At 44.0% G+C, this 15187-nt stretch overlaps 1 protein-coding gene across 29 annotated transcripts in view; it reads left to right on the forward strand.

The window, feature by feature from the left end:
- Nucleotides 1-15187, forward strand: part of Rbfox1 (RNA binding fox-1 homolog 1) — a 1601479-nt gene that overhangs the window by 1337569 nt on the left and 248723 nt on the right. Inside the window, exon 1 of one of the 29 annotated variants that reach the window (XM_028872942.2) lies at nucleotides 5433-6259. The exons of the other annotated variants lie outside the window; for them this stretch is intronic. The gene's annotated coding sequence lies outside the window, so the exon portion shown is untranslated. Of the gene's footprint in view, nucleotides 1-5432; nucleotides 6260-15187 lie in introns of those variants that run through there. 29 annotated transcript variants of the gene reach the window in all.

A 15187-nucleotide genomic window follows, 5' to 3' on the forward strand; every position in this document is an offset into this window, starting at 1 on the left:
GAGAGTCAAACTCACACTCTCAGGCTTAAGTGGCAAGTACTTTATGCAGTGAGCCATCTGCCAAGCCCTGTTTGGACACTTGTTGTGTAAAAGGAGAAATGATGCTATTGACAAAAACAACTAGCAGGTATGGAGCCCCTGTGAAGTGCCAGCAAGTAGTCCAAGCGCACAGTACTTGCTATCCCATGTTATCCCCACAATGATGCTTCCGAAGAGGAACTATGATTACCCATATTGGGGCTTAAAAGATTTACTCCAGGTCTTACATGTACAAATCTTCTCTTAGGACTTTCTGGTGTTTGAGCTTACTGAAGATTTATTCCAGTTGTAAGAAATAAAAAGAGATGGTCTCAAGGTACCATGACCCAGTTGTTCTAGAGGGTAACACCTTGTGTTAATATCCTGCAGCATCACAGTAAGGCAGGCATCCTTAATGTAGTCCACCATCCTGTGACTCCAGCTTTGGATGTATGCATTAATGGCTACACTGACTACTTTACAGTGTATTCTCTTTCTTGTGAGAGCTGCCACAGTCCACATGCTGAATAATTCTACTCCCAAGATGCTCCTTACCTGTCTCCCTCTCAAGACCACTACCCATCTCTCCTCCATCTCTACAGGTTGTTGCTTCCAGCATAGTACATGGGAAAGTTGCTATTTGTTCTCTGTCTCTCTGTCTGTCTTCCTTTCTCTCTCTCTCTCCCCACCTCTACCTCCTTTTGTCTCCCCACTCTCTTCTTTTCCCTCCCTTCTTTCTTCCTCTCTTCCTCCCTCCCCCTCATCCTATAGGTTGGTCCAGGGAAAGAGTTTAGTTTCTTTTGGGCTTCACCATGTCCTTTATTTAGTTGCTTCATCACCCTACACACACACACACACACACACACACACACACACACACACACACACACCTCATACACTACCACTCATTTCCTAAATTGGTCCTTATGTCCTCTGATGAGAATCCCTCATGAGATTACCAACTCATATTTGGGTACTGGAGGTGGGGGTGCTTCTTATGACTTCTCCTTATCTTTGCCTCTCTCCCACAGCCTTACTGGGTCCCTTAACCACACAGAACCTGAGGTAGAGAAGACAGGCTTTGATGAATGACCAATACAGTCATCACCCAATATCTGGAGGGAATGACTATAGGACCACCTCATAACGAAATCTAGACACACTCCAGGGCAGCATATAAAGTTCTCTTCATAGAACCTACACCCATCTGTCTCTAGTTGTTCCCTAATACAATTTATGTGATTCTTGTACTGAGCAGTTCAGGGAATAACAAAAAACAGGTCTATACATGTTGAGTATAAACACAATTTTTGTTTTCTTCCTATGGTTCATTGTTTGTTTCGGGGACAAAAAATCTCACTTAAGTTGCCCAGGCTGGCCTTGAATTTATGATCCTCCTGCCTCAGCCTATTGAGTAGCTAGGGTTATAAACTTGCCCCATCAGACCTAGCTCAAACAAGTTACTTAAAAAAGCATATTTTTTTTTCAACTAGAAATTAATTAAATATATGTATATAGGGTCTGTGGAAACAGAGACACAACTGACTTTCTAGTCCACGGGCTCTACCCCAATGCAGTTTGGAAAGTTACCATGGAAGAAGGTATTTCCCAGAAGGAGAGCGGTTCCTGGGTTCCTGTGTATCAAGCAGGGTTATTGGTTCTCTGCTGTAGGTTGGGGCTTCATATGCAAATTGCACAATGTGAGGCATCTTCTGAAATCTGAGATTTACAACTTTGACTTTTGTCTCTCTGGCTGTAGTACCCCTTTGTGTATTTCTCTTTGGGGGTATCACCAGAATTCAATGAGGAGATGAGGTTCTAGGTGCCTGTCCAGCCCACGCCTTTCCCCATTTCTCTCTATCTGAAGGTACTGAAGTCACTCCCTGTACCTGCTCCACACTTGTTGGGCTCAAAAGGTGAGGGTAACCGTGGGCTGACATACCCTTTATCCTAGAGCCTTATTTAATCAGATTGAATTTTGAATATGGAAAATATTTACCTTCTTCCTTTTCAAAAGTATAAGAAAAGATGGTTCTTGTGTTACTCACTCTGTAGAGCTACATGAAATATTGCCATTGTCATTCTCTCTCTCTCTCTCTCTCTCTCTCTCTCTCTCTCTCACACACACACACACACACCTCTGTCTCTGTATTTCTCCTTTCCATTCTCCTCTTCTCTCCCTGTAAAGTCAGACAACAGAATCCTCTAGAACCCCTTTACCATCTAAGCATTACCTTTTTTTCACTTGCTTGTTTTGCTGTGTACATGTGTAGGCGTGTGTGTGTGTGTGTGTGTGTGTGTGTGTGTGTGTGTGTGTGTGAGTGTGTAGGCAGTAGGTGAACTTCGTTTGTCTTCCTCAGTTGCTCACTCTCCTTTTATTTGGGACAGGGTCTCTCACTTACTGGATCACTCTAATTGAGCTGGACCAGCTGGCCTGTAAGCCCCAGGGCTCTCCATGTCTCTCCATCCCCAGTGCTGAGATTACAGCACATAGATTTTTACGTAGCTTCTGGGGGAATCAAACTCAAGTCCTCATCCTGTCTGGCAACTACTTTACCCACCGAACCATCTCCACAATCCCTAGGCACTGTTTTGTAACTTTGGAATATAACTTGTCCCCACAACCTGATGCTTCTCCAGTCTTCTCCTCAAGAACTCTCTAGCTTAGCTACAAGCGCAGAATTGGAATATTTTATCACAGGATTCTTGCTCCTATCCCTGTTCAGCCATCTGAATTTAAGGGGACCCCTTCCTCCTCAGTGTTGTAAGGTACACCGCCCCGCTCACTCCCTGAAGAACTTGGTGCACATGGCAGCCCTGAATGGGACCAACTCTGATGTCTCTTGTCAGGCGCTCCCTGCCTTTTGTTTTCATGCACATTTGAATAATACGCCGGATTACCATGGCGAATGCTGCACCCCATGCAAGCTTGGAATCTTTGCCTAATTAACCATGTCTAACAGGGCTGGTGCCCTGTCCCCTTCTCCACCAGCACGGAAGGAAGTGAAGATTCTTTTATCTTTCTTCAAAATTGACTTGCTCTCCCGACCTTCCAGTGGCTTCTGCCTTATCTGTTTACCTCCTGTGCCTTTGTAAAGCTGTTAATTTTCAGTGGCACCTCCTATCTGGTAGTAATTAACACATTGAACATTGGAGAAATAGCTCTGCTTTATGCAAAATGCTAATGGAGGTATTTTTTCCTCCGCTAATTATACCACTGTATTTTACTGATCTATGTTGACCTAAAAGGATCTTTCTATTTCTTCCTTGCTTCCCTCCCATTTCATTTTCTTCCTTTCTGTTATTTCTATTGAAAGAGCCAGTACAGTTTGGGGACCATTTGGGCAGCAGAGTATGAGATCATTACAGTCAGAGGCTGTCTTTTCACAGCCTCGAACGTAAGTACATTTGCTGTCGCTCTTCTTGTTCGGCATTGGACCACTCTTTGTTAGTTATGAGACTGATCTGTTGGGATGTGTGCTCTCCCTGGAATCTAACTACTCTGTCTTGGTAATTACACAGATGGGGCCCACCACTCCTTCCTTCCACAGAGTGCTGAGATCCCAGCAGATTGCCACTAACCCCTCATCCTGTTAGATTTTAGGGCAGAGGAGCCGGAGCCCTTGCCTCCTCCAAGCAGATCCTGGATGTATTTGTCACCTTCCTCTGCTTAGGCTCAGGATGTAAGCTGTAAGGAATACCGGTTCAAAGAGATGGAGGTGTGTGGAGGAGGCTGGTGGTCACAGCAGTAAAAAATAGGAGCAAAAAGAACAGCTTCCATGCAGGACTCTGGCTGGAATGATGATGATAGAATCGTCCGAATCGATATGTCTCTTGTCAGACGCACGTCTGATGTTTGAATCAACCAGGCCTTTCTGCAAGAGATTTTCTCAAGAATATTGAATTATTTATTATTTATACCCCCCTTCCTTTCTGATGATTTTTTTCCCTCTGACTTAGTAAAATTTGTTTTTCATGCTGCTGGTTTCAATGTTGTCTACTCTTTGATAAATAGCAGTAATTGGGCATATAGCAGAAGTCGTGTACAAATGTGCGACTTCAATTACATCCAGAGCATTTTTTTCTTATATTGATTTTTTTCTTATAAGATCTGGTCTCTCTCGCCCATAGTGCTGAGTATTTTAAAGAATTATTCTTTGTTTGCGAGTGTCAGCATGCCTTCTATGTATCTTTTTAAAGAACGTGAATCTTCCTTCGCCCCATGCTGTATATGGCAGAGGCTGGGAAACAGTGAGCTATCCCTGACCAACCCTGCTAAACCTGCTTCACTTGGTTGCTGCCCAGACTTGCTACTGTGTGATATCCCAGACTGGTTTTCTACATAAGAGAATGGCGAAGACAAAGAAGGTGACGTTGTTGAGTCAGAAACTGGTGTATAACTGCAAGACGGGGGTTTCTATGGTAAAAAGGGAGATGAAAGATGAAATCAAAAAAGAAACAGATGTAAGTATTCTTATCAAGATTCAGAAGATATTTTTTGGATGCTCAGTGTTTCTCGTTTTGAAGTGCCTCTTGTCTAAGGCTCTTGCGTCACAGGCATTTGTAGCCTGTGTTTTCTGCTAGCCTAGTCATTGTTCGAGCAGAGCTGACTATCAGTGCTTGTGCGTCACAGGCACACATCTCCCCAGTGTTAAGTCAGAGCTTGTGGACACGCTCATCATGGGTTGTGACATTTCCTGGCACAGCCAAGGTTTATAAAGCAGGGATCTGATATTGGACAGTTTTGAAATAACTGCTCAGAGTGACCTGAACTTACAAGCTGGAGACATAAGCAAGGCCTGCAAGCCTGTGAGTGTCCTAAGGTTTCCGACACTTCAGGCACACCCAGAGTCCAGTCGCAGCTCCCACAGGGAGAGTCTTTCCCAATAAGCAGTTGTGCAAATAATACCTGGGCATTGCTGCTTTTGTAGCCCCAGGTTTCTGAACCACTGTATCCTGCTGTCATCAGCAGTGTAGTGAGGACTGAAATACCATGAGGATTTCGAATTATACTTTTAAGGACATGTAAATAGAGGATTTTGATTTAAAAAACAAAACAAAAACTGTTTTGAAGGGGAATTGAGGACTTCAAGGACATTTTCAGGTAAGGTATGCACACATACTATTTTATCCTATCCCCCAGTTCCTAAAGCTGTACCTGTCATACTATGTTCAGAGGCTGGAGCATAGCATCAAAACCACCCGAGTTTGATGAAGGAGTCTAACTCCAACTTATTATGCCGCAGGTGATGATGCTGGGATTTAAAGAGACAAAGAGAAATCAAGTTGTTGTTAGCTTCAGCTGTGCCTCTGGACTGGTCTCTCTCTCTCTCTCTCTCTCTCTCTCTCTCTCTCTCTCTCACTCTCTCTCACTCGTGTGTGTGTGTGTGTGTGTGTGTGTGTGTGTGCCACTTGGATAAAACGGCCTCTCTCCTCCCTAGTGGGCTGCCAGGCACAGCCTTCAGACATAGCCTTATTGTCTTAGATTTCTTTTCCTATCATGTAGGTGTCTATACCACGCCACCCACGCAGGAGAGCCAGTGAGCTGTGAAATATATTCATTGTTAGAGTACCCAGGAAATGGCGGCAGGCATTTGCAGGTAATAGCGTCGGACAGGCAAGGGAGACCGCCAACATTACCGGCATTATTTCGGTTGCCTTTTTCATTACAGGTTCGGGAAATAGGCAGCAATTCGATTATGGCATGATTTGGGGTGGAATTGCTTGCACCCCTGACCTCGTCACTGGGGGATCCAGTGAAAAGTCAGCTCAAATAAAGTTTATAGTGCGTTAACTGGACAGAGCACAGCCTCACCCTACAGAGCATGATTTCTCATCTTCCAGTGGTTTGTAACTGCAGAGCAGATCTATCTGTACCTTAAGGCACAGGGAGGATTGGCTGAGATGTATAGGAGTGAGCGGAGGCAACCAATAGCATGCAAACCCCTCCTCTTCCATGTGCAGCTCTGGGCTCCTCTGCAGCTCTCTGAGGCAGTGTGATTAATAACACAGAGACATCCTGCTTGTTGGATTATTAATTTCCCTTCCCCTTTGCCTTATTTTTTTTTCTTGGTACATATTCCTGATGCTTTTTTTCTGCCCATTTGCTTTTTGCCCTTTGCAAAGCCTGGCCATCCCTCCTTTTCCCTCCTGTGGCCCACCCTCTTGCCCATGGAGCTAATCTCCAGCACCTGACCCTGACACCGCTACTCAACCTGTGCCTGCTTGCTTCACACTTGGGGTGAGTGTATTGCCTCCCACTGGGGACTGTGGTTCTAGAAGAGAGAGAGAGAGAGAGAGAGAGAGAGAGAGAGAGAGAGAGAGAGAGAGAGAGAGAGGATTTGTACTGTGCTATATTTGATCTTGGCCTTTTGTTAAGGGTGCCCTACAAAGCAAGGCTAGTTAGTGAATAACTATCCCTGATCCCAATCCAGCTGCCACACACAGAAATCTGATGTCGCTATTTAAACTAATCACAGCTCCTCTCACCAGTTCTGCACACCAAGAGTGCACATTGCAAAAGACAGAAAGAAGAAATAAAAGAAACCATGGCAGGTCCGTGCATAGCTGTTGTTACTCAGATACTTGAGGTGACTGAGTTTCATCTGACAGTGGGTTTGGGAGTGAAGTAACAAAAGTTTGGGAGGCTGCTATAGGTCCTTGAGAGATGCATGGTACTTTGTGTCAAAACTTCCATCACCAGCCTGAGTTGCCTGTTTTACATTTGTGCTTGAGGTACAGGAGGAGTGCTTGATGCTGACATGGGGACAGTTGGATATACCATGTGGTTCAGCTTGCTCTGTTGATGTGGTGTCTGTTAAGGGGGGCCTTGGGGGAGTCTCTATTTTGATTTGCTGACCTGCTCATGTGTCAGGTTGGTAGAACAGGAGGGGAGCAGCAGACAAGATCACTTCCTTCGCACACTCCACGGGGCCCTGAGTGGCTCCAGCTCTCTCCTCTGTTTTCTCAAAGGCTTCTTTCTTTTCTTCACATTCAACTCTCCCACTTCTTGGAAATCAGGATAATTAGCAGAAGATGGGGGATGGGACCTAACTAGTTTTCACCATCTGCTTTGACCAGCACAGGGCACACTTCTCAAGTAAAACTGTTTTTTGTTGTTGTTGTTGTTCGCCCCCAGAAATACATTTTTTGGAAGATTGCCTTAAAACAGCAAAATTCCAAAGGTCTGGAGGTAAAAGAATTTGACACAATTGTTCTCTTCATTTACACAACCAGGGCAAGGCAGGAATTCATCTTCCAAGTTGATTATCTCTGGTTTATTTTGAGTGGGTGTATGTGTGCTCACACACATGTGAAATGTTTGAAGATTCGTCAGTGAATTTTCAGGAATAAGAATACTTCTATGATACAAGGATTCTTCGGGCATTTTTCTCATAAAAAAAGCACAAATAGATCAACCATGAGTTGTATAATTTAGGTTTAACTGTGTCTTAAGGAATGTGATAAGTGGTGTTGTTTTGTTTATGTAACACTCACTCACGAGGTGTGTACTGGTTGTTTGTTCATTTCCTCTGTCTATATCATCCAGCAGAATAAAAGCCTCACATGGACGGGGGAACATGCTATCTTAGCTTGGTCAGAGCTTTGATGTTGTCCTAACACAAACAAATAAGGAGACTGTTGGAGTTGGAATCCCCAGTTGATTTTTCTTCAGGTTCTAGTTTCTAATCTTCCTTTGGGAATAACAGGTGTGATTTTTTTTTAATTGGATGGCCCACTAAGAGGTAACATTTAAAGAGGGGAAGGGGAAAACTGACCCTCAAATGTAGACAGACAGGATGCTTAGAAGTTTGCGCATAAAGAATAAATGTGCTTGAGATATCAGCACAGTACAATACACTCTTCTAGGGCTTTTATTTTAAAACAAGAGAAACTTTAATATAACTGTAGTAAGGGTTAACTTTTATTAGTGCTATTAAGGTGAAAGGCATATATCTATATACATATATAAATACACAAATATGCTGTTGAAAAAAATCTTATTTGGGCAATTAGAGAAAAGTATTGCATTTATGTTTTCAAGAACATTTTTAATATTCATTTTTATTATATTTTTGTTTTGTTTTGTGTTTATGTATGTTGGGGGGTAGGGGAAGGACACATGTTTGCCACAATGCATGTGAGGTAGTCAAAGGACAACTTGTGGAAATTCTCTTCTTCTCCTATGTGGGTCCCAGAGATCAACTCAGGTCATTAAGCCTGCATCATTACCCACAGAGCCATCTCACCAGCTCAAATGACTACTTTTATTGTGTGTATATAGATATATCATGCTAAGATTCCACTATTGCCTACTGCTTTGTTTTTACAATGTGGGTTTATGACGTAAGCTTAAAGAGAGCAGTGGTACTTAGAGTGTCTTTGCTGTGGCTCTTTTTAAACCTTCAAGGGAGAAGGCATAGATGTGCTGAGGGACAGTCCATACTCTTAAGACTATGAGAGTCCTGTTCCTCTTCCCTTTTCCTTCTCTCTCCCAGCCCTTCTTCCCCCTGATTATGCAAAGGAAACCTGCTCAAAATCTATTTTGTACTTGAGAAAGATCAAGGCAGAGGGGGCCTTTCTCTCAAGGACCTGAAATGACATTTGTTAACAGTGTGTCACATCTGGGCTTTAAATACCATCTTATCCCTGCACTCTTCCTTTGTTTCAAAGTTGCCAAATGTTTCTTTGTGGTAACCAGGGCTCTCCTTCATTCTGTTAGCACACTTTTCCAGATCAGCATGTGAGAACAGTGAAGTCGGTAGTGGCCTGGCCAGGGACTTTTGGAACACAGCCTGGGCAGAAGGTCTATATGTTTTGAGAAGACCCTTCCTCCACTTTAAAGCAGCCTCTCTGGAACTGAGGCGAAATGTATCTCCTAGCCCAGACATTGTTGTGTAATTGTTCTTAAAATATGCCCTTGTTTTGTTTCTGTTTTACACACACCTTATACAGACAGACATAGAAGAAATCAGTGCATTCCTTCTCCCCTGAAAGCTTCCTCCCAGGTTCTCCTGTGTTTATAGAAATTGGATCAATTGTTTATGCACAGTGATGTTCAACTGTTTATGGAGTGTCTGGGCCTCAGATGTTGGGAGAGAGACCCATGGAGGTAACATCCTATTAATAGCCAGGAGGGGAATAATCATTTTAATATGCTCAAGCAAAAGCCAGCCTGCTGCCTTCTGTCTACCCTGCCTGGTCTGAGTCCATACTTTGTAAAAGCAAGCACAGCCACAAAGACCTCTTGCAGAAGTGATTACAGAGATGTGATTACCACAAATTGAGTCTTTTCTCTGCTTGACAGTGATCCAGGCATTGTCCCCCCACTTAATCCTCTCTAGCAATTTGCCTACAGTTGCTGCTAACAAGAGATGATTGGAGAGGAGTTGTGAGTCCCCACTTAACATCAGCTCCAGGGCATGGTGTGCACCTCACCCTAGTCTGGCCTGTCTAACCATTAACAGGCCACCTCACTGGCTCCTTTAGCTAATGAGAGTTTTCAAACACCAGCTTGAGTTTTAAGCAGTTATCTGGTTCCCTGTGCAGTAGAACATATAAAACAGAGAGAGAGAGAGAGAGAGAGAGAGAGAGAGAGAGAGAGAGAGAGAGACAGAGGGTTTTGTTCTTTAAACCAGTCAGATAGGTCACAACAAAATGAGACACACTCTATTCTTGGGACCCCACTTGGTCTTTAGGCTAATATTTTCCAGTTTCCTCCTGCAAGGACCCTAGAATAGTGACTGGACCACATCTCAGAAGTCTGAGCCGAACAGCCTCTGGCGTTGCAATACTAAAGTCCTGTGATTCAAAGCAGGCTAAGTGTGGAACAGCACAGGAGATCTCAGACTTAGTGTTGGCTAGCACAGAACCTCAGAAGTTCAAACACAGGTGGTCTAGGATGGAACCACAGAGTTTGTGCTCTAACAAACTCCCAGGTGTTGCTGATGCTGCTGTTCAGAGAGCCCAGGAAAAGCACAAGTGGACATGGACAGGGGCTTTGCAGTGCAGGATGCTCGACACTTGAACTGAGCTGTAGACCTTTACTAGTCTGTCCATAGAATGTTTCATGTCTCCTTCCCCTTGCTCAAGCTAATGTAACTGTCTGTGTTCTCAAAATGTCCTTGTTTGTCCCTCACTCATCTGGAATGTTCTCATCTTTTAAGTTTTAGCTTAAGTATAGCCTTTTCTGAGAGAACCAAAGTCCAAATCCCTATAGCTCCTTGTAGATCCGTAGTTGATGGCCCTGCCCAGCTGTTCCTATGTCTTTGGCCTTATCATCATTGACCCCCTTCATTGGTTTTATTGCTCTAAGGCAGACATTGCCATGCACTTGTGTTATCCCAACATTTGGCAGGCAGAGAAGACAGCCATGCAGTGTCAGGTCAGTTTGGGTTACATAGAGATGCCTTGTCTCCAAGTACAATAGACACAACACAGCAAAATCAAAGATGCAAGCCATTCCTCCAGCGCCTCTTGTGGCTTGTACCTAACACACAGTCACACCACACAAGCGCTTTTTAAGCAAGCCATTATTAAGTCTTTCTGAGGCCAGTGTGAGTTATGAGAATAGGTATCTAGTGGTAAAGATCAGATGTTGGAATCAGAAAACCCCCAGTATCTGAGTGTTTGAACAACTATATATGAGAGTTTTATTTGTTTTGGTTTTGCCTGGAGGGCGCTTCATTTCCTTCCTGTGAAACTCAGTCCTGCCCATCTTTATAATGTGCCTTTGTAAACTGGTCTGGATCAGTAGCAACAGTGGCAGCCTTGCACTGTTTCTGACCTTCACACACAAGTAAGGAAAAGCACAGCCTGCTCCTTTGCAAACATTCAGTGCATCAGAGGTTTGCTTGATTTTATTTCTTGTGTCCTGGGATAGTCACTCTCATGTAAAGATGATTGGAAATGGAAAGGAGACCCCTTCAGGAACATCAGGGAAACAGGAGGAGGGGTTACTTTGTCTGGATCTCACTAAAATAAATCAAATGAGCATTTTCTTGGGCATTATAGTCACAGGAAAGAGGGGGCTTGGTATCAGAGGCAAAGCCGTGCCTGTCTTCCTGGCCACCCTAGCATCATGTTTGCCACTTTACAGCCTTTTTTTGTGGGTACACTATGGGTATTCAGTCCTTCTCTGGGGCCTTCATACCCTTCCGTCTTTCGCCCTGTTCTCTGTAAGCCACTGATTCCTAGAAGCCTTTTCTTGCCCTCCCTTCAAAGGCATCTCCTGTCCAGCAAGCAGCCTTTCTTAGCTGTAGCCAGGACCTAGACTTTTCCTTTATAAAGTCATCTTACATGCACTCCATGTCTTTGTCTGCTACTGTACCAGAACTTCCATGCATCCACAGGACTACCTGTTTCTCTTCTATTCTGTTCTCAGAATCCTGGTCAGTGCAATATGCACTAGGTAAACAGGAAGTCATTGTGGATGGGCAGATGATGCAAGGGTGGGCCAAGGCTGTCATGTAAACACAGGACACAATGAAGGTGGGGGGATAATGTTATGTTTCTCTGGGGAAAGTAGAGTCTTCACTGTTAGATAAAGGACAGTAATAGAATACAAGAACATGCATTCCACATTTTACTTTGAAGTAGTGTTTGTTCATTGTGTGTTCTGAGATAGCCTTGCTGTGAAGCTCACACTAGTCTCAAACTCATGATCCTCTTATTTCTGGAGTATAGATGTTGGAAACCATGCTTACCTCCTAGACTTTATTCTCAGGTCACTAATTAACTTCATCCTTCCATCCCTCCCCTCCCTCTTCTGGCCTTCCTTCTTTCCTTCCCTTGTTCCTCCCCTCCTTCCCTCCCTCCCCCACTTCAGCAATTACTGTTTTGTATACTATGCATTGGCACCCTTTGGCAAACTGGCAAGTTTATCAGTAAACACAATGTATGAGAAAGCCCTGCCTTTGTGGGGTTTATATTACAGCATTACATCTGCCTACTAACTTTCTGTCCATTATTATTGAGTGTTTCTTGGCCAAGGACCATCTATTATGACAGCTTGTCCCAACATATAATTCAGTTCTTCAGAGTCCATGCTCAAACGAAATTGACTGACAGGCTAATTTCTCCAATATTTGTTTATGAGTTTTCCACTGATACTATAGAGCTGATGAGTCCAGCACACTCCATTATTTGAATATTTCTTAATTAATAATAATCCTCAGAGGGAGTTTAGCTATCCTAGCTTCATGTCTTTTCACACAATCATTCTAAGTCAGGGAAAGAGTTGATTGGTTTTAGTTATCCATCCCCAAAGGCCAGGCTGCCACAGTTCACTGAAGGGAATATTTTGAACAACTTCCTTCTGAACTAAAAAGGTACAGAGCCATTTGATACCGTTTAATCTCATTAAAAATTGAGAGTGTGGTGATGGATGGAGTATTGGATTTCAAGTTCTATGACCAGGCTCCACTTTTGAAGCCCGAGTTAGCCCAACGGATGGATGGATGTTCGGGTGTCAGTCAATTGACCTTTTCTAGTCTTGACTTCCTGGTTTGTGTGCAGCAAGCCTTTGGTGTCCTGAGCATTATGGGGGGGGGGTGGATATGCCTGGGACAGAACCAGCATACTACCTAAGAATCCCAGTTAGCTCAGTTTTTGGACTCAGATACATATAACCATGTAAACATGAATAGAGAGAACAAACTTTGTTTTTTGACCCAGCAGGGGTCTCTGTAGATGAAATTCTAAACAGTCTTAGTAAATAAGAAACACAGAGCCAAATACAGAGGAAATAGCCAAAGAGATCAGAGCAATAGCCATGACTAGCTTTGGCTTACCACCAGCAGTAGCTTCCCCAGAGAGAGAGCTTCTTCCTGTCTGACTTGTCTTTTTATTGCCTTTCTGTTCTGCCTTCTCATTGGCTCTGAACCCTACCACATGACTTCCTTGTCACTGCCTGTCTATACAGACCTCCAGGTCTCTATGGTTGGTATTGGGATTAAAGGTTCATGTCACCATGCTTGGCTGTGTCCTTGACCACACAGAGACTCTGCCTGCCATGTGATCGGATTAAGGGCGTGTGCTACCACTGCCTGCCTTTGCTTATGGCTATTTGACCTCTGATCTCCAGGAAACTTTATTTATTAACATATAGATAAAATCACATTTCAGCACAAATAAAATATCACCATAGGTCTCGGCCTCCCCCACCTCATAGAATGACAGCTTACACCAAAGCAAGGCTGAGCAAAGCCCAAGAACTCCTGCGGCTCATGGGTAGAGGCTAATTAATTGTCCACATTCTGCTGATGTTCCATGAGTGTCTCATTGTACCCTTCTCCCTGTTGTTCTCACACCACCTAGTTTTCAGGGTTAGTATCCAGATAACATGAGGATATTCTTATCAAGGACTTCCTGCCTTCTTTATCGGGGGATAGACTGTGGCCCATGGAGACTCTCTCTGCTCTGACTTTCTATGCCCAGAAGTGAACACCCTGGTGGGAACCCCCAGCATATGCTGCTCCTACAGAATGCGCCCCCCCCCCAGGTCTGTAGGGATGCATGGTAACACCCCAGACCACAGGTCTGTCCTAGGAACTCTACCTGGAGCAGGCATGCTGCCCTCCGGAAATTCATTTTCTTATTTTAAACAGGGTGGGGGAGTACTGTGGCCCACAGGATGCGATAGACTCCTGGAAGTGGGGTGAAATTAACTTCTGGAGAAGAAGCTACTTTGCTACCCAGCTCATCAGGGTGATGCAGGAGCATCTAGGATCCTATGCCCAGAGGAGAATGCTTTCGTGGGTTCAGCTGATGTATCCAGAGACCCAACTGAGGCTATTTGGGGAGGGAGCTTCTTAAAGATATAGGCTTTCCTATCTTGGGCTAAGTTTTTAGAAGGTTTTGCTCTGAAGGACCAAATGTAACTGCTCTGGACTTTGAATGATCTGTCAGTGTTACAGCTCTACTCTACTGGTTGAAAGTGACAGCTGCCAGATACACACATAAGTAAATTATGGTAATGATATTCCATTAAAATTTACTCACCAAAACAAGGAGTGAGCTGACCTGATCCATAGACCATAGTTTGAGATCCATGACTAGTCCACATGGACTGAGCACATGACACAATAATTGAGTCTCAGGTCTGGTGGTAGATAGGACTATTAGACAGTGGCCAATGAATGAAGAAGTTAGTGGAGTTGGGGTAGGGTATTGACCAGTGTTGAGAATTAACAGCTGATGTGACTGGAAGCTGCTCTTGGAGAGGTCAGGACTAAATGATCATAAAGATATTTGAGGAGTCACACTGGTGAAAGGGAAGGAGACGAGAAATGCTCTTACCATAGTATAGTGCCCCACAAGGTAGCAAAAGCACATTGAGATCAACCTGGGTATACAGTTGGGGCAAACAGAGTCAGCTTATCTCACTGGACTGCATTCAGAAAGGCCCTAGGAGCTTAGATTTATACAACAGTTCCAAAGATAGTCTTTCAGGTCCCAGTCTGCCCTGCGTGCCATCCTGTTGTTCACATCTTCCATCAGTAAAGGGCATTCATCATGTGTAATGAACCAGCAGTGTTACACTGTTGTTAGCTAATGTAGCAATTGTATCAAACATTGTTACCCTTGTACCTCTCCCCTCTCTGTTCTGGCTTCCTATCTAGGATCTCATCTTGATTTTCATGTCTTTGTCAACATGGTTCTCTCTGGCCTACTACTGTCCCCCAGATTTCGCTTGGTTGTGATGACTTGTGGTTTTGAGGAATACCAACTGGGGTTTTGTAGGATGACTCTCCATGGATGTCCACCAGGTGCTAAGACTGGGCTTGTGTTGTTTAGATAAGATCACAGTGGTGAAGGGAGTGGTACATATTTTTAGAGTAACTTAGCAACTATGATGTTCACCCTGATCATTGCCTGGGGTGTGGGCTGTTTCTTCCCAGATAGATTGACTCTTTTGCTTTCCTTGCTGTCTCCATTGAAAGGAAGTGCCTATGAGAAGCCTTTGCTTAAGGTATGAGCAGGCATACTTGATTTTCTTGAGACACCATCTATATTCCTGGAAATGGAAGAAAAGGGCTTGACCAGTGACAGGACATTTTCTGTTCCAACAGGCACTACAGGGGTGTATAATCCTGGGAGGATGACAGGACTTCATCTCTGATTCCTGGTCTAGGATCTCCAGTCTCAGTGAGATCTGCCAACCCTCCCA

This window comes from Peromyscus leucopus, chromosome 8b (genome assembly GCF_004664715.2).
Source record: "Peromyscus leucopus breed LL Stock chromosome 8b, UCI_PerLeu_2.1, whole genome shotgun sequence".
Lineage (NCBI taxonomy): Eukaryota > Metazoa > Chordata > Mammalia > Rodentia > Cricetidae > Peromyscus > Peromyscus leucopus.